The following is a 27,306-nucleotide window of genomic DNA, read 5'->3' as shown; positions in this document are numbered from 1 at the left end:
TCCCAAGCAAAACAAAGACTCTTTGTACCAAAGGCAAGCGTCAGTCTGGTGGACCCCAGCCATAAACAAACTCTACAACAAAAGGAGGAAGCTACTACAAGATAGAGCAAAATCCTTAAAAGGTAAGACACCCTTGATCACTATAAGTAAAAAAACTAAGAGCCCTCATAAAATCATCCAAAGCAAATTTCGAGAGAAAAATAGCTAAAGACTCAAAAGACAATCATAAGGCCTTCTTTAGCTATGTTAGAAACCTGGGAGGAAACTCCCAGATATGCTCAGAACTAGTTCAAAATGATGTGAAGATTACTGATCCTACAGACATTGCCAACATACTGGCTGACAGGTTCAGTGCAAACTTCTCCCCTCCAAAAGGAGAGATATCTATACCAAACGATTGCAGCCCCCCAAACATCTCCAGCGCCCAAGTGAGAACTGCTCTCTCCAAAGCAAAAAACACAGCATCCATGGGACCTGATGGTGTCCCCGGCTGTGTGCTCCACAAACTCAATGAGGAATTAAACCCACAGCTAGGACAGCTGTTTAATCAAAGTCTTACCTCTGGATACATACCCAGGAGTGGCGCACTGCAACTGTGGTCCCACTTCACAAAGGCGGTGCCTCCACCGACCCTGGAAATTACCGGCCCATTAGCTTGACAAGCCTTATCTGCAAAGCCATGGAGTGGATCATAATGGACCTCATAAATAAAGACATTGGGAATTTGCAGACTTTGGATCCAACCCAGTTTGGCTTTGTCAAAGGAAGATCATGCCTTTTAAACTTGGTTGACTTCTTCGAAACAGTCACCAAAGCCATTGATGAGGGAAAGGCAGTCCATACAGCCTACCTCGATCTGGCTAAGGCCTTCGATACAATACCCCACTCAGGTATCATTGAAAAACTCATCAGCTTAAATGTTAACCCATACATCACAAGATGGGTTGCAAACTGGCTGAGTGACAGAACCCACAGAGTCAGAGTTGCTGGCGCCATGTCAGACTCAAAGCCTGTCACAAGTGGTGTCCCACAGGGCTCAGTCCTGGGCCCACTCTTGTTTGGCATCTACTTTTCCAAGTACAAGCAAACACAGAAGGGTTATGGCTGACAAAGTTTGCAGATGACTGCAAACTGGGCCATAGCAGAAAACACATCTGACACAGATATCCTTCAGAAGGGTCTCACAGAAACAGATAACTGGTGCCAGAGCCACGGCCTAAAGTTAAATGCCAAAATGCATAGTCATACCCTTCGGGAAAAACAAGGTTACCCCTAGCTACCAAATAGGTGGCAATCCACTGAGCACAGAAGAAGTTATCAGGGACCTGGGGACCCAGGTTGATAGTAGTCTGTCATTCGACACCCATGTAGCTAAAGTAGTTAGGAAGACCTTCTACATTGCCCACCTTATCATGAAGGGATTCTCATCTAGATCCAGGGAGGTCATAGTCTCCCTTTACTCATCACTCATCAGACCAATGATTGAGTACAATGCCCCATTCGGAATGTATCTGACCCGACACTTGCAGCAGCTGGAGAGGCCACAAAGTTCCTCACCAAAAGGATAAAGGGTCTCAAAAATCTGTCCTGTGCTGCCCGACTGAAAGAACTCCAGCTCTATTCAGTCACTTACCGCTTGCTCAGAGGTGACCTTTGCCTAACATACAAGGCCATGTCAAACCCAGATTTGATGAATATGCTTCACCTCAAAAATCTAGATCCATCAGAGCCACAAGGGCGGAGACTTAAACCTCGACACAGCTATTAATAGGACGTGCTGGAGGGATAGATTCATCACCCAAAGACTCCCTATGCTGTGGAACAAAATCCCGGTACATGTGAGGCAGAGCACCTCGCTGGCCTTGTTCAAGAGAAATCTTGACCAATGGATGGGAGATCGCAGATATACCCCAGGGATTACCTCAGTGTCACTGCTCGACAGAGGCACAGCAAAATAACAGGTATAGTTCCCCATACTTAAGGGGTGGCGTAAGCCACAAAACGATGGGCTAGGCTTGCAAATGCCCTCGGGCAGATAGCCTAGTATGAACCTATGAACCTATGAACCTATATGTCATGCATGTTGACTGTTGGGTAATGAGAGGCCTGTGTAATATCTTTGTGCCACCTCACCTGTAAGTCTGTGTGTGTGTGTGTGTGTGTGTGTGTGTGTGTGTGTGTGTGTGTGTGTGTGTGTGTGTGTGTGTGTGTGTGTGTGTGTGTGTGTGTGTGTGTGTGTGTGTGTGTGTGTGTGTGTGTGTGTGTGTGTGTGTGTGTGTGTGTGTGTGTAGAAGTAAACCATAACATACAGGTCTTAATTTACATTTCTTGTCTGCCCCTCACAGGTGGCGAGGTGGGTCAGGGTCACTCCTGCAGGCAAACTGATGTTAGTGTCCATACAGACTCCGACAATGATGATAGGCATAGAGAGGCACAGGCAGGGTTGTCAGGAGCTGAATCTGTGCCATTGGTTCCATCCCACTTTTTTCCACCCCATCCCTGCACACAGTCACAATGCCAATACATACCTCATCACCAGTGACCATAGATGAGAGACAGTTGGTGGGTGGTGGCATGGGACAGGAAAGTGTGGTGACTATGGCAAGTGTGTCTGTACCCAGCAGGCATAGCCGGATGACTGGCGAGATCCCACACAGGCAGATGTACAGGGGTGTTCGTAGGAGGGCTGCTGGCCATCATGCCCCTGGCAGAAGTGCCACAGCAGGTGTCACCAGACATATGTTTTGGGCCATCATGGAGGCAATGGCACTTATGGAACGTTACACCAGATATAGTTTTAGGCTGCAGAGGGCTACTCTCCCTGCTGCATGTGACTACATCCGTGATCTTTCAGATGCCTACTGTTATTTTGCAGAGGTCATGGAAAGACGGTTGGGTGAGATGGTAGGAATCCTCAACCATGTGTTGTCTGTGGTAGAGCATGTTGTGGGAGTAGGGAGTTGGCCACGTAGGTCAGCAACACCAACAGGTGGAGATCTATGTGGACATGCAACCTGTCCAGCCATGATGCATTATAGCTGTTATTATCACTGACTGATTGTGGTCTCCATAATGTATTCTGTTTGTGTTCTGGTGTCTTCAGAAATGCGAAGAGCTGGGTCTGGTTCCTTTTCCTTTTCCTACAAGGGGGTGTGGCGAGTGATTGACATGTATTTCATATAATCGGAGCTGAACACAACAAAAACAAATGTGTAACAATAACATGCATGTGCGCTGTGCTACTGATGGCTGATAGGTCTCAGGGTGGTGAGTGTGTGGTGTGGCATGGTGTAGGCTTGTGTTGATGCAATACACAGAGAATACTGTCTACATGGATGCCACATGACATATTCCAAAGTTATTCACACTTAGACACTCATAGGCAATATAAAAAAAAATAATGTAAAAATCAAACTTTATTTTCCTTATGACCAGTAGCTACACAAGTAGAACACAGCAAGCAAACAAAGGGCAAATTATCTGCCTTGAAAAGTTCACTGATTAGTCACTACCTCCAGGACTCATCCTTGTCTGCTCTTTGCAAGTTATAACCCACTCAAAAATCAACAAAATCAACAGTTAGGAGTATTGTACACTGTTGATGTCATTATTGTCATTATTTTCATATGTCTAAGCTGATGTGTTTGCATCTGTTGTTCACAGCCTAACACAGTATAACAGCAATCATCAATTCTCCAGCACCTAAGGTTATTGTACTACCTGTTGGTGACCTTACTGTGTACCTCAATTCCCACTAAGAAAATCAAGGCCCCAAATTATATAGAGCTTACTCAACATGCCTTCAAACTCTATCTCAGTTCTATTCTTTTACACTTCTGTATTTGACTCATGATAGCTAGATTTGCTACTAACTCACCTCACAACTCTCACCACTGCCTTGCACTCAACTCATATCAATGGCTAGAATTCCCCCAACTATCACAACTTCATATCACACATTCCGTTCTATACAAGCCTACTTCCTGCTCATCTTTCTCCTCCCTTGTATCCTATTACACCCCCAATCGTCTTGTCACTACCTCCGATCAACAACTCCTTCATATCTATAAACCTAACAAAAACATTGGAAAACTACTATACAATTGCACTCTATGAGCACCTACAAGGATGCATGGATCGTGCCATCCCTAGCAAGACCAAGACTCACTCCCCTATGAGAAGGAAACCAGTCTGGTGGACCCCTGCCATAAACAAGTTATACAACAGAAGGAGGAAACTAGTTCAGAAAAAAAGCAAATCCCAAGAAGGAAAGACATCCCTGATCAGTATCAGTAAGAAACTAAGGTCCCTCATAAAATCATCCAAGGCTAACTTCGAAAGAAAAATAGCCAAGGATTCGAAAGATAACCACAAAGCCTTCTTTAGCTATGTCAAGAATCTAAGTGGCAACTCACAGATATGCTCTGAGCTAGTGTAAAATAGCACAAAATATACTGAACCTACTGATATTGCCAACGTCCTGGCAGATATATTCAGTGCAAACTTCACCTCCCTCTCACCTTCAAAAGGGCCCACAACAATACCGGAAAAGTGTAGTATCCCGGAAATCACAGAAGCACAGGTGAAAACAGCCCTTTCAAGAGCCAACAACACATCATCAATGGGGCCAGATGGTGTCCCAGGCTGCGTCTTGCATGAACTACAGAACAAACTAACCCCCCACCGAAACATGCTGTTCAACCTCAGCCTCTCCACAGGCTACGTGCCCATAGAATGGCACACAGTGACTGTTATTCCGCTCCACAAAGGAGGGGCCACAACTGACCCTGGTAACTATCACCCCATAAGCCTGACTAGCCTGGTCTGCAAGGCTATGGAGCGCATCATCATGGAACTCATTAACAAAGACATTGGGAACCTCCAAACACTTGACCCGATACAGTTTGGCTTTGTTAAGGGCAGATCATGCCTACTAAACCTGGTTGACTTCTTTGAGACAGTCACCAAGGCCATAGACGAGGGAAAGGTGGTTCACACAGCCTACTTTGATCTTGCCAAGGTGTTCGACACCATTCCTCACTCAAGTATTATAGAAAAACTCACCAGTCTGAACATAAACCCCTACGTCACAAGATGGGTTGCCAACTGGCTTACAGACCGAACCCACACAGTAAGAATAGCAGGCTCCAGGTCCTACTCTAAACCAGTCACAAGTGGTGTCCCGCAAGGCTCGGTTCTGGGACCCCTACAGTTCGGCATATATTTCTCAGAAGTACAGGAAAACACAGGAGGACTATGGCTAACCAAGTTTGCCGATGACTGCAAACTGGGAGCCATAATTGACTCTCCGGCTGACATGGACATCCTTCAAAAAGGCCTTACTGAGACAGACACCTGGTGTCAAAGTCATAGCCTCAAGCTAAATGCCAAAAAATGCATAGTCATCCCGTTTGGGAAAAACAAAACACCCACAAATTACCACATAGGCGGCAGCCCCCTTAATACAGAAGAGGTAATAAGAGATCTGGGGACCCAGGTAGATAGTAATCTCTCCTTTGACAATCATATTGCCAAAGTAGTTAGGAAATCCTTCTATGTGGCCCATCTAATTACTAAGGGGTTTGCATCTAGAAATAAAGAGGTTATAGTGCCCCTCTACTCGTCACTCATCAGACCTATCATAGTGTACAATGCCCCATTTGGGATGTACCTCACAAGACACTTCCAACAGCTGGAAAGACCACAAAAGCACCTCACCAAGAGGATTACTGGCCTCAAACATATGTCCTATGCAGCCCGACTGAAAAAACTCCAGCTGTACTCAGTGGCATATCGTTTACTCAGAGGTGATCTCTGCCTGACTTACAAAGCCATGTCCAACTCAGAATTGATGGACATGCTCCAGCCACGTGCTCTAGTGAGCTAAACCTCGCCACAACAATAAATAGAACATGCTGGAGGGATAGAGTCCTGTCACAGAGACCCCCCATGCTTTGGAACAAAATTCCTAACTACATTAGGCAAAGCCCCTCATTAACACTCTTCAAGAGAAGCCTTGACGAGTGAATGGGTAAGAGAAAATACACCCCTGGGATCACTTCATTGGCTCTGTTTGACAGAGGCTCAGTTAATTAATCAATGGGGCGGCGAAAGCCGGCACACTATGGCTAGGCTTAAAAATGCCCTTGGGCAGATAGCCTAGTACCTACCCATGAACCTACCTACCTATGAACCTATACAAATACACTGTAGCCCAAGCCTGGAATATATCCCCTCATACATAAGAACCTTCTCCCACCACAAGCCCTTCAAAAAGGAGCTAAAACAGCTCCTACTTAACACAAAGTTTTGCCCCTGTCATGACTTTACCTAATCGTCCACACCCCTTTGTCTCCAGTATCCTGTACAGAAATATTACACCACTCCATTTTTCTCTAAACACACTGTTTATTTCATTGTAACTCAATGGGCTAGGCTACTATGTCACATGTACTGTAAATATGTCTATATTAAGCTCTACTTTAACTATCTTCTCTTTATTATAATTTGGCCCTACTTTACTATTTTCTCTTCAGACATGTCATATACTAACACTGCTTTTGTTTTCTTTTCCTCTCTTACCTAATATCACCATTCTTTATTTGTTAAAAAAATCTCCCTTTTCACAAATGGATGAGTTATAACATGTTTTTCATGTTTTATTTTTTTTCTGTACTCATAAAAATCTTTTGCGTATATATTCCTTTTTTTGATCTGTACACCTCTGGAGCTTTTTTGCTTGAGTCTCCACTGAAAATGGGCTGCTGGCTCTGTTGGACCAACCCAGTTAGCAAATGTCTAATATATAAAATAAATAAATAATAAGATAAACTAAAGGTGTTACTGCTCAGTGTCAGGAGTCTCTACATAAACCTCCAATCCCTGGAAGCACTCTTCACCCTGCAGAGTGTTGACATCTGTGCAGTTACTGGCACCTGGCTTAAAGCCACAGAAGGCACCCTGGAAGTGCAAGGATATAATGCTTCCACACTTTTAGACCAGCTTCTGCACAAGAAGGGACAAGAGCTGGAGGTGTATCAATCTACTTAAAATTAAGCACACCTCAAAATTGGTCAAACAATATGATATGCTTGTGCTAATCCATGTCGAATTAACCTTAGGTAAAGTCCCATATCGTATACTTGATAAATCTAGGCCCCTGACTATAACCCAGGATAACCATACCACATACTTGAATGTACTGGAGTCACTCACAATGAAGCCCAACACCATATTCATGGCTTATTTTAACTATCCCACTACAAACTTGGATATATGCTCAAGCACTAACATGCATCAAACATTCCTGCATTTTGTCAATTAAAACAGCCTGCAATAGCTAATCTGCACATCTACTAGAGGTGCAAATATCCAGAATCTGGTACTCAAAAATATGAGGGAATGTTGCTCCCCTCCTTGTATAATATCATCACTGGAAAGATCAGATCACAGAATGGTCACTCTTGAAATAAATATAAAACCTGAACTTCCAGCAAACCCCAGAACCTTTAAAAACTTTTCCTAGGCTTACTTTCTCCTATTAAGTGATGGCATAGCTAAATTTCAAACCTCCCACAAACTCATTGAAAATTGTGGCCTGTTTACAGAGACCCTGTATATGCATGTAAATAACTGCATAGAAACAGCAGTACCAAACTGGAATAAACTTAGCACAAACTCCAAAAACAAGCTCCCTTGGTGGACCCTTAAGTATAAATAGGTTGTATAACAAAATAAATAAAATGCTGTCCAAAAATAGGAAGGGCTATACCCAAAAGACTAAAAAACTCCCTCATCAGTCTCAACAAACAACTAAGGGGAATACTCAAGTCCACCAAAGCTAACGTTGAGGCAAAAATAGCCCCCAGGTTAAAGATAACTGTAAGACATTTTCCAGTTATGTACACAGCCTTAAAGAGAACACTCAAGAGTGTGATGACCTAATAGTACATGGACCAAGAGTGTGATGACCTAATAGTACGTGGACCATACTATACCAAACTGTGGGAAAAGTAAATTTGCAGGTGGATACATTTTGCTCCAGTTTCACCCACCTGTTACCCCCCCCCCCAGAGAATACACTCTACCATTTCTCCCCAGTTATTACTAAAGAACAGGTACTCACTGCGCTCTCCAGAGCTAAACACTGCATCAGTAGGCCCTGATAATATCCCAGGATGCCTCTTGAATAGATTGAAACACAACCTGGCAGGCCCACTAGAATCTGTATTCAACTGCAGCCTCAAGACAGGCTTTGTTCCTAGGGAATGGAGGACTCCAATGGTAATCCCACACAATACACAAAGACGGACCATCAGCAGACCTAGGGAACTGCAGAACCATAATTTTGATTAGTCTTACATGCAAGGCTATGGATGGAGCTGATAAACAAAGACATAGAAAATCTTCAAACACTGGACCCATCCCAGTTCATTTTTTTCAAGGACAGGTTATGGCTACTAAACCCGGTGGACTTCTTCGAGGAGATCATTAGAGCATGGATCAGGGCAAAACAGTGCATACTGCCTACCGCAACCTGGAAAAGGTACAATACCTCACTTGGGTATTTTAGGCAACCTCACAAATTTAGGCATAAATCCCAATGCCACACAATGGATATCCAAATGGCTCTTGGATAGGACAAGTGAAGTTAGGGTGGGGGAATCCACCTCCACCAAGAGGCCTGTTACTAGTGGTGTCCCACAGTTCTTGGTACTGGGACCTCTTCTGTTCAGAATATACTTCTCTAGAGTCAAGGCAAATGAAGAGGACCTTTGGCTGACCAGATCTGCTAATGACTGCAAGCTGTGTGCAATCACTGAATCCCCTAAAGATGTAGATATCCTCCAGAAGCATCTGACACAGACAAATAACTGGTGCCAGAACCATGGCCCAAACCTCAATGCAAAGAAAAGGCATAATTATACCTTTTGGAAAGATGATCATCCATGCGAATATTAACATTGATAACACTTCCCTAAGAGTAGACCCAGTAGTAAGGGACTTGGGAACTCAGGGTGACAGCAACCTCAACTTTGATCACTGTGTGTCCATGGTGGTAAGAAAATCTGTCCATGTGGCACAATTTATATGTAAGCTGCCCATAACTGTAGGAGTCCCACAGGGTTCTATCTTAGGACCACTACTATTCACAATCTTCACAAATGACCTCCATACCTCCACACAACATGCATCTATCATTGAGTATGCAGATGATACTACCTTAATCTGTGCTGCACAAAATATTCCCACCCTCCTGCAAACAACTCAACTAGCATTCGCTGACGTTGAAAACTACCTTACCAAAGAACCAACTTATCCTCAATTGAAAGAAAACTCAGCTTCTGATTATAACCAGTTCTAACAAAAACACTGATAACAGTCAATTCACCATCTACTCCACAAATGCTACTCCATTTGCTCCAGTGGCACAGGCTAAGCTACTGGGAATAACCATAGACTCCCACCTAAAATTTGATATTCATCTCAACTTAACTATTAAAAAAGTACATGCCAAACTCTACCATATCAAACCATTTCTTACCAACAACACAAGATCAGCCATTGCTCGCTCCCAACTTCTATCCACCCTACTCTATGCATTTCCCATTCTGACTAATCTCAACAAAACTGAACTAAGCAAAATGGAAGCCTGCTATAACAGAATTGCCCACTTTGCTGCAAATTGCTCATATAGAAATCATCACTGTACTGCTCTGAAACAGCTCCATTGGATTGAACTGTCCAACCTCCTAACCTACAATCAGATCTGCCTCTGTCATTGTATCTATTACATCCCCAATAAGTGTCCTGCCCTCAAAAACCTAGTACAACATCACTCAGCCAAAAGGCCTCTTAAATCATCAAGCAAACTACTGCTAGAAGTCACCAACAGCTACAATAGCTTTGGAGACACACTATATAGTAGTTCAGTGGCTAAAAAACTGGAACTCTCTCCCCACTAGCATACAAAACATATCATCCAAAGCCTCCTTTAAAAACCTCATTAGGCAGCATCTCAAGCAAAGTTGGCAGTACTATGGCTGCTCCCCAGGCTAGTAAAAACAGATAAGTTACACATACTAAACCTAGAGTACTTGATAATAGTTTTCACTCTTAGTCACAAACACTGGCTAATGTACAATGTATGTATTGTACATGTGTACTATGTATGTATTCTACCTATGTTCCAAATTTCATATGTACACCACAAATCTATTAATTACCTTTATTTTTAAATTATTTTCTTGTTTGTTCTCTCCACTGCAACTGGTTGATGTGCTGCTTACCACTGTAAAAACATGTCCATTGTAATTTGTCTGTATACTGATCATGTCTAAATATCTAAATGTATCTGTAATTTTTCTGTGTGGAGCTTTTCTCCCCAAGCCTTGGCTGAAAAGGGGCCTTTTCGGCTCAATCAGACACTGCCAGCTAACAAATGTAAAATAAAATAAAAAAATAAAATAAAAATAAAAAGTGCATAGCTTCCAGTTTTAATAAGCTCATAGTCCCAATATACTGAGCCCTTATTAGACCAATAATTAAGTACAATGCACCCTGCAGCATGTACCTGACCATGCATTTGCAAGAGATGGAACGGCCACAAAGGTTACTCATTAAAAGAATACAGGATGCAAATAACATGTCCAATGTGGACTGCCTCAAAGCCCTGTCCCTGTAGTCAGTCTCCAAAAGATTACCGAGGGGTGATATATGTCTAACCAATAAGGTATTCGCCGATTCAGCCCTGTTGGATATGCTACACATTCTCGAAACAAACCGTACTATAAAGGAACTAAAGCTGGAAGAATGAATAAATATTTGGGAACTGATAAAAGAACACCAATAAAACATAAGCAAATGTAAATCAAGCTCTGTAAGGAATACTCTAGAAGACTAAAACTAATACTGAAAACAGCTTTGGCATCCAGGATTAAAGTCCAAGCTATAAACTAATTTGCTCTTCCTGTTTTAAATTACAGTTTTAGTGTGACTAACTGGTCCCAAAAGATACTGGATCAGTTGGACAGAAAAACAATAAAACTGCTTCACACATGCCAAATGATATATAAAAATCAGTTTTAAAACATGAGGAGAGGAAGTCCAAAATGACCTCTCTACCTAGTTTAGCAGAAGCATTCAAACTGGTAAGCAGAAATGGAAATCAAACCAGAAGTAGACAAAAATAAGACAGCAACTGAATGTGCCAAAAAACACAAGAATGTAAGAAGAAGCATCAGATGAGAATGAATGAAATGTGGAAAAGCCATAAATGTAGCAGCAAATATAGAGTTCTCCTGGAATAACATTATGTTGATTAGGATTTGACAAAGGAATGGACAAGGAGATGTGAGTTGAAACCAAAGGATGAAAGGTTGATAATGTCATCCCAGGATAGTGGACTACATACATGTTGTTTTACAAAATCCGTTGAACATATAGGAGAAGAAGACAAATGTAAGTTCTGTAAAAAAAAAAAAAAAGGAATTGGAAACAGTCGCTCACCTTCTTGCTGGGTATGATACTCTCATGGCAAAGGACCTATACACTGACGTGCACAATAATGTGGTAATATTTTTCCATTGAGAATTGTGCAAACACAACATTGCCATACATTGTGATTACAGTGTCTCACATACAGTGAAACATAAAGTCATAAAATATCAAGATTTGCAGCCAGAAAGGAGAGCAATGTGGATGAAAGTTACCCAGACAGTAACGATAGTAGTAGCAGTGGTGGTAGTAGTAGTAGTAGGAGTAGGCGTAGTAGTAGTTGGAGTAGGAGTGGTGGTAGTAGTAGTAGGAGTAGGAGTAGGAGTAGTAGTAGGAGTAGGAGTAGTAGGAGTAGGAGTAGTAGGAGTAGCAGTGGTGGTAGTAGTAGGAGTAGGAGTAGTAGTAGGAGTAGGAGTAGTAGGAGTAGGAGTAGCAGTGGTGGTAGTAGTAGGAGTAGTAGTAGGAGTAGTAGGAGTAGGAGTAGTAGTAGGAGTAGGAGTAGCAGTGGTGGTAGTAGTAGGAGTAGAAGTAGGAGTAGTAGGAGTAGGAGTAGTAGTAGGAGTAGCAGTGGTGGTAGTAGTAGGAGTAGGAGTAGGAATAGTAGGAGTAGCAGTGGTGGTAGTAGTAGTAGGAGTAGGAGTAGTAGTAGGAATAGGAGTAGTAGTAGTAGGAGTAGTAGGAGTAGCAGTGGTGCTAGTAGTAGTAGTAGGAGTAGAAGTAGGAGTAGTAGGAGTAGGAGTAGTAGTAGGAGTAGCAGTGGTGGTAGTAGTAGGAGTAGGAGTAGGAATAGTAGGAGTAGGAGTAGCAGTGGTGGTAGTAGTAGTAGGAGTAGGAGTAGTAGTAGGAGTAGGAGTAGTAGGAGTAGTAGTAGGAGTAGTAGGAGTAGCAGTGGTGGTAGTAGTAGGAGTAGGAGTAGTAGTAGGAGTAGGAATAGTAGGAGTAGGAGTAGCAGTGGTGGTAGCAGTAGTAGGAGTAGTGGATCTAAAACAAATCTACAGTCATATTTGGATAGGCTAACAATACAAGTAATTCCATATGAACTGCAGGTGTCAATTCTGGGCCCATTACAGGTGCTGCGAAGAGAACTTTTGGCGAACATCACAGATTGAAAGACTACTAATTTCATGAACGTCAGTGATACCCTGACTTAGGAATGGGGTTCATTCCCATAATATTATTAGAAATCCAAAAGACTTGCAGAGATAATACCAGACATCTCACAGATCCATCTAAATGGTATGTTTACAAAACAACATGCAACCTGTCCAAGTTTAACTCAGACATATTCATAACTACTCTATTATCCATTAACAGGAATATCCTAAAATTCCTCCCCTTAGATGATGCTGTAAGCGAATTCAATGCAGCTTTACCAATTACCTCTGCACCTCCTAGAAAGAAGAATTAAAAACAAATAATGCAATTTGGCTATCCAATGCAGGCTAAAGAAAAAAATGGCAGAAATATAAAACACCATAATATCTCAAAAACTTGAGAGTGCTCCACATCCATAGTAAAAGGCAAACAAAATACAAAAAGCTATACCATGACAGCATTCAGAGCAGTAGTTAACACAACCCTTAAAAAGTCTGGTCAACCATTAAAAAATCTTTCATCCTGGACAAAAATTCAACCCTAATCCCTTTCCTAATAACTTAGCACTCAAAACTGCAATAGAATGCAACTCATATTCCATAGATAGTATAGTGAGTGTCCCTAACCAAGAATTCCCTCATCTAATCCCTCCCCTGTCCAGCAGCCACATATCACTACATCCATTCAACTTCAAACCTGTGCTCTCATCCTATATAAAACAACTCAAACTCAAGCAATGCTCAGCTTCACCTTCCAAGCGAGGTCAGAATTGAACCCTGCACTTTGTGTCTATGAGGTGAAGACCTTAATCTTTATGCTGAACTTACCCTGTCTGAAATATTGAAAACGTACCTAAAAACAATTAACTATCTCCTGCAGGAGAAATCATATTTCTCACACAACATGGCTTCCATACCTCCCACAGTAGTAACACTGCACTTTCCAAGCCCAAGCCAATAACTTATTCTTTCGTTAGTTGGTATAGAAACCATAAAATATACAGACATTAATCTGGCCTTTGACCAACATGTGGCCAAAATATAAGAAAATCCTTCTATTTCACCCAACTCGTAAGCAAAGGTATGGCATCCAAGTCCACGGAAGTTATAGTACCACTATAAACACTCAGCTCTCATTAGACCCATGTCCCCCTTTGGCATGTACCCAACCAGGTATTTGCAACAGCTGGAATGTCCTCAAAGGTTTCACTTCAGGAGAATCCAGGGTATGAATACCCAAATACCCTGTCCTACAAAGATCACCTTAAGACCCTATATCTGTACCTGGCCTTCTACAGGTTATTTACAGACCATCTATGCTTAGCATACAAGGCATCCTCAGATCCAGCTGTGATGGATCTCTTGCAGATTTGCAAAACAAACAGCACCATAAACACTAGATAGAAAGACATGAACTTTGCCTGCAACATAAATAGAACATGCTGGAGAGACTGTTATGTTTCTCAAAGGATCTCTATGCTATGGAATAAGCTCCATATCTACATGAAGTAAAGTTCATCCCTTGATCCTTTTCAAAAGAAACTTTGATCATTGCATGGGAAACCATAAATGCACCATCCCAGTCTGGCCCTCATGTCTCAGATGGACAGAGGTCAATAGTAGTAAATGAATCACTGAATAACATGTCTCCCCCACCCACCCTCTAGCTAACTCTTTACTAACATACCACATCATATATGTGTCCAAGAAACTCAAGGACAAAATGGGGTTGGGTTGCACAGCTGGGCTTGTAAAGACCCTGGTGGTCATTAGTGTGGTATAAACCTATGAACCTATTACTTATGCACAAAACTTGGCACAAAAATATATTGAATACATCATTCATACTTATTTATTCCTAAAACATGCATTCCAAATTCAAGAGGCGAAACTGAAGTGCATTAACCCACCACCGAGTTCGCGCAGGAATGGGCGTGCCCACCGTGATTGACATGCCGGAGGGCAGGTATTAACAACGGCAATGTGCCGTGATTGACACGCAACATACTTTTTGACATCTTGAGAGGCACAAAGATGTATCTGTGGTTAGGTGGAGAAGAGTTACTGAGAGAGAAAGAACCTGTTGGTATCTTTTTTCTGTATTTGTATGTGTAAAAAAGACATACAAACCAAATTCTCTTCTACTGCTAATAGTCAGTTTTGTAAATGCTCAACAAGATCAGGAGATTGCCTTTTTCGGTACTTTTCTGTTATCAGGGCAACACTATAAATGCGGTAAGTAGCGCTTGTAATTTTGGCACAGCCGGTATCTTTTTTTTTTTTTTAATTACATCACAATTATGAAGAGTGGTTGGCCAACAGGCTACCTGACAAGCTATGCTAACAGCGAGGCTTCCGAGCGCCAGCTAGCACATGGATGGTGTTGCCCGATGAAGCTGCATCACTTTTCTGTTTCTTTCTTTTTTTTTTTTATAGGAACTAGTACTCCTTCATCCCAATGCAGTTTAAAATAACTATGGGAAGCTTTAGAAGTTGTCACTGCTTTGGGAAAATCTTCCACATATGTTAACCCTGAAGCATTTAATTTGAAGTGGCAGCTACTGCATTGATACTGTTAGCTTGACAACAGTAACAACCATTCTTCAGTCACTGAATTGTATACACTTTTGTTTTGTATGTAAACTATTTTTTTTTAAAAGATGGGAGTCTAATGTAAAATAAAAGAGTCAGGAATGAGAACCATTTTAGACCAAAAAATCATTGACAAAACTATCGCAAGTATGAAGTGATTGGCCAACAGGCATATGGAAGCTAACAAGGTTGGCAACAAACATGCAGAAGCTAATGGCGAGGATTCCAAGCAGCAGCTACTACATTTATAGTGTTGCCCTGATAACGGAAAAGTACCCCTTTTTCTTACTGTTGTGAAATCTCAGAATTTGCCTCCTTTTTTACAGATTTGAATGAATTCTGTGGGTTTATAGCAATAGTAAAACGCTTTATTTATTTATTTATTTATTTTTATTTTATATTTGTTGACCGGGCTAGTCCAGCTGGATACATATCCTTTTTCAGTAGAGGCCCGGGGAGAAAAGCTCCAAGTATGATAAGATTACTACATACAATAGTTAGAATAAAAAACAAGCTTAAAAAATACATTTTGAAGCACAAAATGATTATAAAGAGAGTACAAGCAATTTGAGTGAATCAAAGTTACAAAGTCTTGGTATAGGTTTTAAACAGCAATTAAGCAATGAGTTATAAGGTACAATCAGCACAGGTTCATACAATTTTTGACAAGAAAAGCAAATTGGCATGAAAAGCAAATTGACATTCACTTAGTCAAAGAGGGAGAAGAGAAGCAGGCTGGAAGATATATTAGAACTATGGAGGGGCAGTAGCCCAGGAGGTAGGGGGAAAAGGGGCAGAGAAAGGAGAATAAGAATATTTAGTCAGGCATTGAGCAGGGACATAGCCAATGTATTTTAGGTGATCTTTGAGGTGTTTCTTAAAGAGTGGAGTAGATGAAAGAGAGGTTAGTGTTGTAGGAAGGTTGTTCCAGATTTTGCCCACCACATTGGTAAAGAGTGAGTCCCCAGCTTTGTTATTAGATTTAATGTTGGCAATTAGTAACTTGCTAGCTGAGCGTAGTGTTGTAAGATTTTTATATGGGGAGATCAGGTTAGAGAGGATAGGAGTATTAGTAGGGTGGTACAGAATTTTTTGTGTGATTACAAGTTGATTATATCGTAGCTGGTTTTGTAGTTCTAACCATTTGAGTTGTTTGAGGTTGAGACAGTGGTGGGTCCTATAGGGAGAGCCAGTAGCAAATCTAACTATATTATTATAGCTAGATTCAAGCTTGGTAAGATTGTGCTTAGATAGATTGGTATAAATGGCAGAAGCATAGAATAGGGTAGAATTAAGATGAGCCTGGGTAATGGAAGTTCTAGCCAGTTGTGTAAGGAAGGGCTTGATTCTATACAGAGAGCCTAGTTTTTTATTGATAGTTTGAATAGTATTATTGATCTGGTCATCAAAGCTGAGGTTGTGATCAATGGTTATACCCAGAAGGCGTGCAGTAGGATCAGGGGAGATACAAGTTCCATTATAGGAGTTAATAGTGAAGTGGATCTGTGGCGATTTTTGAGTGGGAGTGAAGAGTAATAGTTTGGTTTTCTTGGGGTTGAGGAGGAGACATTGATCAGTAAACCATTTTTCTACAGAATTAAATATCATTTGAGTAAGGGTTTGGAGAGAGGATGAGGACTTGGCAGTACAGATTAGAGTTGAGTCATTAGCGTATTGTATGCAAGTGGCTTGTGGAACAATAGTGTAGAGATTGTTAATAAAGACAGAAAAAAGAAGAGGGCCTAGGATAGAGCCTTGAGGCACTCCAGTGTTCACAGGGAGGGGTGTGGAAAGATTGTTGTCCCAGAGTACTGCTTGATGTCTGTTATCTAGATAGGATTTAAACCAAAGAATAGCTTGTGGGTCAAGAGATTGGGCTTTTAGAGTACTGATAAGTAAGCTATGGTTGACCATATCAAAAGCTTTTGATAGGTCTATAAACAGAGCAGATGAAAGAGAGTTGTTGTTTCGATTTCTGTTAATACAATCTGTAAATCTTAGTAGGGCAGTAGTGGTGCTATGAAAGGGTCTAAAGCCATGCTGACAGTTAGCAAGTAAGTTGTTATGGAGCAGGTGTTGGAGTAGTTGATGGTGGATACATCTTTCCATTATTTTGGCTAATGGAGAGAGTAGAGCAATTGGACGGTAGTTAGAAATGTCAGTGGATTTACCTCCTTTATGCAAAGGGATTATATGGGATACTTTCCATATGGAAGGGATGGTACCTTCTGTGATTGTTCTGTTTATAAGGATGGATATTGGATAAGCTAAGGGTTTGGCAGCTACTTGAAGGTATTCTGCTGGGAGGTTATCTGCAGAGGGAGTACAAGGTTTGAGTTTCTGAAGGAGTTTACAGATAAAGGAAGTTGGAACTGGTTGTAACTGTAAGAGGGGAATAGAACTGTTTGTATTCTGTAAAGGAGAGGGGGTAGTGGGTGTTAGTGTTTTTGTTAAAGTTTGAATAGCTTCAGTGAAGTAGTTGTTAAAGGTATTGGCTATTTGCAAAGGACTATCATGGGGAAAAGTGATGTTTTCAATATATGTGTTTTTATGTTATATGCCTATTTATGCCTATAATGTTTTCTGTTTAAAGATCTGTATTACCTTGTGTTTTAATCAAGTGGTGGGCGTAGTAGTTAACATGCTCCAAGCAGTGGGCGGAGTAGTCAACATGCTCGCAGGCGGGGTTTGGGAGGGGCTTGCTACTGCGCATCTGGTGGGTTAATACACTTCAATTTCGCCATTCAAGAGTTAGCATACATAACTAAAGATAATTTACATAATTTCTCAAAAGAAAAGACATTTAACTAACCTGTAGCATCCTTCAGCAGGCGTGTAGGCATGTACCACAATGTCTTAAATGGAGCCACGTCTTTGTGTGAAACAGGCTGCTGTTTCAACTGAGCCAGTAGCAGTAGGAAAACCTACCAGGTATTGAAGCAATAAAAAATGTCCATAATCATTACCAGATATAGCACCAGGAAGTGTAGTTAGAACTCAGGTTTCACCACCCCTTAACAAAACTAGTTCTAAACTTATTGTCACTATCCATAAAAGGAAAACAGAGTAAATATTGAAAAAAAAACTGTTAAGACACAAAAACCTTCAACAATGACCGCATGCTCTCAGTTGAGTTAAAATCCTGCATATACAAGCAAAATGAACATGGTACGCCTTCTGAAAAAACAGGTTTGTGACCAATCAGGGAAAAAATAGCCAGTTATCAGAGTAAAAACACCTCTTCACAGACAGACACTCACAAATACACTGAAATAACTGTACACACACAGAATGCAGTAAAACTAGCAACTTGCAAAAAATTAAACCTAAAGCTTTACACTATATAAACCATACAACATGGAAACAAGAAGTACACCAAATACATACTTTCTACTTAAAATGATCCAGTAATTACACCAAACACAAGAGATGCCATCAATAATTCAGATTATTAAGAATCTCCCAAACATAAAAATGTTCACATACCTGTAATGTCCAAGTGTGTAGTCTAAACAAGTCCCATTAATTATTCTAGCAGCTAGCTGATTGCTTCTCCAATTATCAGCAAAATGTACTGCAAAATTCAAGTCACCTATAGCTAACCACGACAGTCATTTATAATCTCACTGTCACCTGCCACAAAAAGTAAAAGTCTTTAAAAAGTAGTCATTTATATAAAAAAAGGCTGCACTAACCTCTTGTCCAACCTTCCGTCATGACTTTAAATTCCACACTGAGCTGAATTCTGTAGAAAGTGACCCACATATAAATTCATAAAACAGCATACGCACCTCCAAACAATTAAGACAGGCCCTGTCTCTCCACAGGATGCAGCTAGACAATGCCTGGATTTAGTTTGTAATGAATGCATGAATAGATTACACTGGTTGACAAATTCAAAGAAATACATACAATGAAATGAATAAGACATCTTAAACAGCTAAGCATTTAAACCTGCCATTCAGTGAAATGAAAATCCCTATCAAGTCAGAGAGCAATGTAGTTAGTGCATCATCAAGTTGAATAGGGCCATTTTCACCTCTGCTGGCATCAGGGTTGCCAGATTTCCAGCAACCCAGGTAGGGACAAAAAAAAAATAGAAGGTCTCTCACGAAGTGAAGACCAAAAAAGGTCTTGACAACTGAAGACCAAAAAAAAAAAAAAAGGTCTTTAATGCGGAACACAGTTCTATATATACAGCACTACTTATAAATCCAAACTGTGCTTGAAGTCAGCTGCGCATAAATGTCACTGGATCTTTAATCCAAACACTGTGTCTTCCCCATTTACACAATGACAATGTTGACAAGTTGAGTCAAACTTCCAAAAGAAATACATAGATTGCTGAAGGTCAATACAAAGACATGTAACAGTTCTAAGGACTAGCAGCACTAGACAAGCTGCTCATATATTAGAATATTTACAACTATGCACTGGGTCAAACCTGCACCACAGTCCCCTTGCAGAAAACTAGCTAAATCACTCAGTACATAACTCATTTTAGTGTCTTGGGCTTCTGTGAGCAGTTCGGGTTAAAACATCCAGAAGACAAGGGACTCCTAAAGTAATGGAATAGAACAGCAGCTGAGCAACTCAATGGTGGAGCAAACACTGCTTCCTCAAACATCTTAGTTTCACAGTTGTGCTCCCAGCTGAGTTGCCTTCAGTGTATTAGGCAGCACCCACCCTTCCACAGCAGGTGGTATTGCCATGGCTTCTTTCCACTCTTCACTTACTTAACTAGCACACACTAGCACACACAAAACTTGCCCACCTCTAAATTTCTTTGATTTGTGTGACTCTCCTCTATCCTCCTTAGTGTTCCATTTCTTGACCTTTGCACAGACGTTACTACTTACATCCAGCTCCTGAATTCAGACATAAAGTCTCTCATTTAATGTCCATTATGTGCAATTTGCAAATCACCAGCATCTCTCAACAACTCGTAATCTATCATCAGTTCCCAGCAATTTGGTCTGATTGCACATGACTTATTGACTCACCTTTGGGGCAAGCAGACTGAAAAATGCAAAGCTTTTCATAGTCTGAGTCTCTGGTTAGAGTATACTAATATGATGACCTCTTCACCCTCCATCATGAACTGCCGCAGACTGTTGGCTAATCGGTATGCCGAAGACTTTAGGTTCCATTCCACAGTGGTGAAAAAAAAAAAAAAAAAAAAAACAGTTTCGCGCAAAAGAAGAAACAACTGCTCACTCTGCTTGCTCACAACACTGAGCTTCGAGCGTGCATTGCAGTAATGCATTGTTAACCGAGAAGCGCCTGAAAAAGCTCGTTTTGGCGCTTTTGATTAATATTTTGATTGGCCCGTATGCCAGGTATAATGGTCAAAAAAAAAAAAAAACAAAGTGGAGGCTGGCGGGATTAACCGCCGGCAGGGACTCGGGATCAGGCTACTGATCTCGGGACAGTCCCGCCCAAATAGGGACGTCTGGCAACCCTGGCTGGCATCCATTGTTTAATCCAGTATGTCCAAGATCTAAAACACTTCACACATAGCTAAGGATGACTACAGCCATTTTAGAAGAATTAACATGCAAACAAATTGACCCAGGATTCTTTACAACAAACTGATAATTATGTAACTAGTTTTATATATTTATTAAACTTTTAGTTAATGTAACAAACGTTAAGAAACCATGGATTTATTTATTTGACATTTGATTACCTGGAAAGTGTGACTGGGTAGAAGTCCACTTTCAGTGAAGGCCCAAGTGAAAAGCACCAAATTATTACAAAAATTTTATGAACAATAATAATAATAATAATCTTCAAAAGTAAAACAAAAACATCACTAGTTTAAATTAAAACAAAGAAAGATAGGTGATTTTATTGCACTTTCATATTTTAAACAAGTTTATGAAGTTGTCATGTATTTTTACATATTCAGTACAAAGTATAATTTTAAATAGAGTAAAGAAGTAGAAATAAGTGGGTGGTATATATGATATTAAACACTGTGCACTTTATATGGTTGAAAATAATGAACTGAAAGATTAATCAAATGATACCATTGGTTGGATGTGTATATATAACCCAGCATGTTTTTAATGAATGTGTTCTGATGAAGTCTATTTGAGTAGATGAAAGTGCTTAACGTGGGTTGAAAAGGTTTTGTTTGTTAAATAAAGAAGTGTTCTATCAACTACCTTGCTGCTTAAGTAAATTTTGGCACCCAGCACAGCAAACGGACTTATTAGTGTATATTTTATATAGTGTTGACTTTGCTGACTGTTGTGGTTTTATTAAATTATAACAAATTAGACATAATATAAAAACACTGGTTAGGAACTGATGCAAGGTGTCTGTAAAATGTGCATCAATGTGGCTTTCACTTTCAAAATTTCCAAAGCTCTTGTATGTAATATCTCAGAATTCAAAGCTTTTAAAGGCATTAACCTCATCAACTTCTATGATGAGGTTTCCAAATTCACTTATGGCAGCATCAGCTCTGACAATGACACTACAGATAACTTTATGAAGGACTTCTACACCCTTTTAGATAATTGTTTAGAGTAGGTAGTCCCAGAATAAAATGTAATGTGAAATTCTAAAACATACTTCCCTGGTCGTCCTCTAACATAAATAAACTTTACAATAAAAAATTCCATAAATTATACAGCAAATACAACAGTTTTCATCAAGGGTATTACAGTAACATAACACAAAAACTGGAACAATACTATTAGGTTTACAAAAGCAGACCGTGCAAAAGGTTATCCTCTGTAGCTAAAGAAAAATATAAATCCTTCTTCAGGTATGCTAGGCAAGTAAGGAATAATACCCAGTGTTGCTGTAAACTTATTCAAAATGGTATTATCTATTCAGATACAATAAACATTGTCAGTATATACTGGCAAACAATTTCAGTGGTAATTTTATCCCATACATTTCTTTTCAAAGTCCACATATCCTTGACTTCCTTAAATCCATCTGTTATCACAAAGGAACATGTACTGAAGGTACTTTGTAGACCAACAGTACTTCTTTCATATTACCTGACACTATATATGGTTGTGTAATAAACAGTACTTAGTGAGTCCTGGCAAAGCCATTGCTCAAGCCATTTTATCTAAGTTTAGCTACAGGTTTTATGCCTGAAACTTGGGACACTGCAGTGGTGATGCTACTCCATAAGAGAGTCCCTATCACCAGCCTTGGGGATTATAGACCCATCAATCTGATAAGTCTCGTCTGCAGAGCTATGGAATATATTACAGCACACCTCATAAAACCTGATACCATACAGTGGATATAAAACGTTTACACAACCCCTGTTAAAATGCCAGGTTTTTGTGATATAAAAAAATGAGACCACAATAAATCATTTCAAAAAATTTCCCACCTTTAATGTGATCTATAACCTGTACAATTCAATTGAAAAACAAACAAATCTGTTAGGGGAAAAATATAAAAAATTAAAAAGGTACAATACGATGGCTGCATAAGTGTGCACATTCAAACTAATACTTTGTAGTGTGTGCACACCCTTAAAATAATACTTTGTTGAAGCACCTTTTTATTTAATTACAACATTCAGTCTTCTTGGGCAGGAGTCTATCAGCATGGCACATCTTGACTTGGCAATATTTGCCCACTCTTCCTTGTAAAAGTGCTCCAGATCTGTCAGATTGTGAGGGCATCTCTTCTGCACAGCCCTCTTCAGGTCACCCCACAGATTTTCTATTGGATTTAGGTCTGGGCTCTGGCTGGGTCATCCCAAAACTTTAATTTTCTTTGGGTGAAGCTATTCTTTTGTTGATTTGGATGTATGCTTGGGGCCATTGTCATGTTGAAAGGTGAACTTCCTCTTCATCTTCAGGTTTCTAGCAGAAGCCTGAAGGTTTTGGGCCAAAAGTGACTGGTATTTGGAACTATTCATAATTCCCTCCACCTTGACTAAAGCCCCAGTTCCAGCTGAAGAAAAGCAACCTCAAAGCTTGATACTGCCACCACCATGCTTCACTGTGTGGATGGTGTTCATTTGGTGATGCGATGTGTTGTTTTTGTGCCAAACATACCTTTTGGAATTGTGGCCAAAAGGTTCAACCTTGGTCTCATCAGACCACAACATATTTTTCCACATGCTTTTGGGAGACTTGATGTATAGTTTTGCAAGTTTTAGCTGGGCCTGGATGTTTTTCTGTGTAAGAAAAGGCTTCCGCCTTGCAACCCTACCCCATAGTCCAAACATACGGAGAATATGGGAGATTGTTGTCACATGTAGTACACAACCAGTACTTGCCAGAAATTCCTGCAGCTCCTTCAGTATTGCTGTAGGTCTCTTGGCAGCCTCCCTGACCAGTTTTTGTCTTGTCTTCTCATCAATTTTGGAGGGACGTCCAGTTCTTTGCAACATCACTGTTGTCCCATATTTTCTCCACTTTTTGATGACTGTCTTCACTGTGTTCCATGGTATATCCAATGCTGTGGAAATTTTTTGTACCCTTCTCCTGACTGATTAATACCTTTCAACAATGAGATCCCTTTGATGCTTTGTAAGCTCTCTGCGAACCATGGCTTTTGCTGCAGCAGGCAACTGAGCAAATGTCAGGAAAATCCTACTAGGAAAGCTAAACTTTATTTGGGGTTAATCAGAGTCTCTTTAATTGATGCCAGATGTGTACCCAAGAAGACTGAATGCTGTAATTAAATCAAAAGGTGCTTCAACAAAGTATTAGTTTAAGGGTGTGCACACACAACAAAGTATTAGTTTAAGAGTGTGCACACTTTTGCAGCCGGAGTATTGTACGCTTTTTATTTTTTATATTTTTCCCCTAATAGATTTGCTTGTTTTTCAATTGAATTGTACAGGTTATAGGTCACATTAAAGGTGAGAAAAGTTTTGAAATGATTTATTGTGGTCTAATTTTTTTATATCACAAAAACCTGGCATTTTAACAGGGTTGTGTAAACTTTTTATATCCACTGTATATGTTATGGGACCCAACCCACAGCAATTGCTTTGTCAAGGGGAAATCATGCCTACTGAATATGGTGAACTTCTTTGAGAGGGTTACAAAGGCTGTTGATAGTGGTCATGCTATTCACATAGCATATATATTGAATTGGTCAAGGCATTTAACACCATAACCTATGTTGACATTGTAAGTGAACCTATATCGTAGATTTACCCTGGGGGTCACTTCTGTGTCACTGTTAGACAGAGGTACAGTAAACTAAACCTTAAAATGGGCACAGTATACTCATTCCAAGGGGCGGCGAACGCCAAACACACTCTGGCTAGGATTATAAATGCCCTAGGACAGATAGCCTAGTATGAACCTATGAACCTAAGTAAGCTTAAAAAAAAAAGTAGACAAATAGATAAGATAAATAGCAAACGGTATAAAAGACAGCGCCCATACAGTGTGAGTGTCAGGTGTCTCAGACAGTATGAAAACCAGTGGTCTCCCTTAGGATTTGATGTTAGGACCCCTTCATTTTGGCATCTACTTTTTTGATCTCCTGACTAGAAACAATGACCTCTGACTACTAAATTTGTAGATGACTACAAACTGGAAGTTATTGTCAAGTCCCCCTCTAATACCCAAACCATTCATCACGAAGTTACATAAATCACTGGTGTACTGAAAATGTACTTAAATGCAAAAAAGTACAATACTGTCACATTTTGTAGACAATCCCTCCCCCAGTCTACAGCATAGACAAATAATAATGTTGTTAGGGACCTTCAATTATAAGTTAAATCCCCTTTCTTTTAAATCATCATGTGACAGCAGTAATCAGAAAATCCTTCTACTTAACAAAGCTAATTTCCAAGGGAATATTCATCCAGATGTTGAGAGGTCAATGTTTCCTTATAGTCACTACTGATTAGGCCAGTTAGTGAGTATAATGCCCCTTTTGGGAGGTACCTCACTAGAAATATATGTGGGAGGTTGGCATGGTTAAGGTGTTTACCTTACAGACACAAGGTGCAGGGTTTGATTCTTGCATGGGATAAATTGCTAGGCTTAACATAGCCCACAAGGACAATTAGCCTAGTACTACTTTATGAACCTATGAAGAAAGACTTCAGAAGTTTCCATTAAAGAGATCTCACATTTAAACCACCTGAGTTAGCAGAAGAGACTGGAATCACTGTTCCGTTATTCAATATTTTATAACATTTTGAGGAGAGATCTATACCTACAGCCATAGCCTATCTGACATTGCCTTCAGTGCAGTAAGAGACCCACTTGCCCTGTATTTCTTGCATCTTCAAATAAATCTTAACCATCAGATAAAATGCAGCGGGGGAATTAGCTTAAAGGTGGGTACTGACAAGGTGTAAATGGTCAAGGGACTCAGTTGCTTTGAAATTCCTATGAATCTTATGAAAACATGTGATGTAATTTTCAAAATAAAGAATACATTAAGTGAATGGTGATATCCAGAAAGAAATACCAAATATAGAACTATTTTATATTTTGATTAGAGTCCTTACTTACATAGAGCTGTTTTATTTCATGGAGTTTTTTTTTCTCCATGGATCTTCAATGACGTTTTTCACTCAGTCTGAACTTTCCCATTAAAGAAATACAAATAAATAATAAAAGCAGTGCTGGTCAGCAATGCAAATAATAATAACAGAACCATTTTGCTTCACTGCTAAAGGGCAATGATGAAATGCATTCTAAATTAATTTGTATTGTCACCAAACAAAAATAAATTCAAACCAAGTAAATAAATGAATAAGTAAAGGAATGGGCTGTCAAAAAAGTACAATACTTATAGGCAAAAATGTATACAAAGACAACAGTAAAAAATCAACAAACTGGCTACTATCCAGAAAGTCGAACATTCCCACTTCAGAAATACAGTAACAGTAACATAGCCATGAGCTTTGCTAAGCAAATACTGAAAAAAATATATCACTACAGTGACATTAATAGCATTTCACAAATAAGTGAGACACAAAATGTAATAAGTAGTTATTTGGGAACTACTGGCTTTATGATAAAATTAATTATACTTAGCATGAAAAAAAGAAACTAGCTATAACATAAGCATTTTGCTTCCCATGCTAAGCATCAGCTTTGTAACAGAAAAGTAAGTTTGGGCTCACCTATAATTACCTTTAGGTAGTGGTTAGTCAAGCTGCATGCGATTTAGTGGAAGGAAAGTACAGCATTGTTGGGGAAACAACATAAGCAGCATACCTCTCAACTGTCTCTGTTTTCACCTAGCATTTTTGCCCCATCCCTTGTAAAATTTGTGGTTTGAAAGAACATAATATATCTCAACTGTGCCTGGTTTTGCCTCATATTTTTCCTAGCCCCTTGCTAAATTTTTGAAGGGGCTAGGAAGAAGAAGATGACAAAATAGGGGGAAGTGAAAAAGAATGGCAGTGCCTCAAAACAGCATGTGTGAGGACTACAGAACAGATATATGGCTGAGTCAGGTATGGAAATAAGGAACATAAGGAAAGCTGGTGGTGGAATGCAGAAGTCCAAGAAGTCATCAAAAGAAAGGAGTACAGGAAAAAATGGGAGATAGAAAAGACCGACCAGGCTAGGAAGGAATACTAGTTGGTTAACAAAGAAGCCAAGAAAGGAGTTGCAATAGCAAAGAATAGGGCATCAGAGGCACTCTACCATCTTCTGGAAAGTGTCTCAGTAGGTGGCACAAAAATACTATATCAGGCTGTGAGGCAATGAGGCAAAGACAGAAAGATAAAGGAGATGGTCAGGCACCCTTCATAAGGGATGCCAGTAACAACCTGCTCACCAGTCCACAGGACAAAGGTAGATGGAAGGAGCATTTCCATCAGCTTCTGAATGAAGAAAACCCCACAGAAGCTGTAATGCCCCAGAAACAGCCTGTGATGAGAGAAGAGGAGTCCATCCTAGAGAAGTAAGAATAGCACTAAGGAAAATGAAGTCAGGGAAAGCATCAGGCTCAGATGAGGTCACAGCAGATGTGATAAAGATGCTAGGTAAGACAGGGGAGAAGTGGCTGTTGGGGGGTACTCATAGCAGCGTGGAGAGAAAGGCATATCCCAGATGACTGGAGGATAAGCATACTCATGCTAGTGTACAAGAATAAAGGGGACATCCACAACTGTGGGTAGTACAGAGGCATCAAACTCCTATTACAA

This window comes from Protopterus annectens, chromosome 2.part2 (assembly GCF_019279795.1).
Source record: "Protopterus annectens isolate FY-2018-M chromosome 2.part2, PAN1.0, whole genome shotgun sequence".
Lineage (NCBI taxonomy): Eukaryota > Metazoa > Chordata > Ceratodontiformes > Protopteridae > Protopterus > Protopterus annectens.
Note: the sequence above shows the minus strand (reverse complement) of the source record.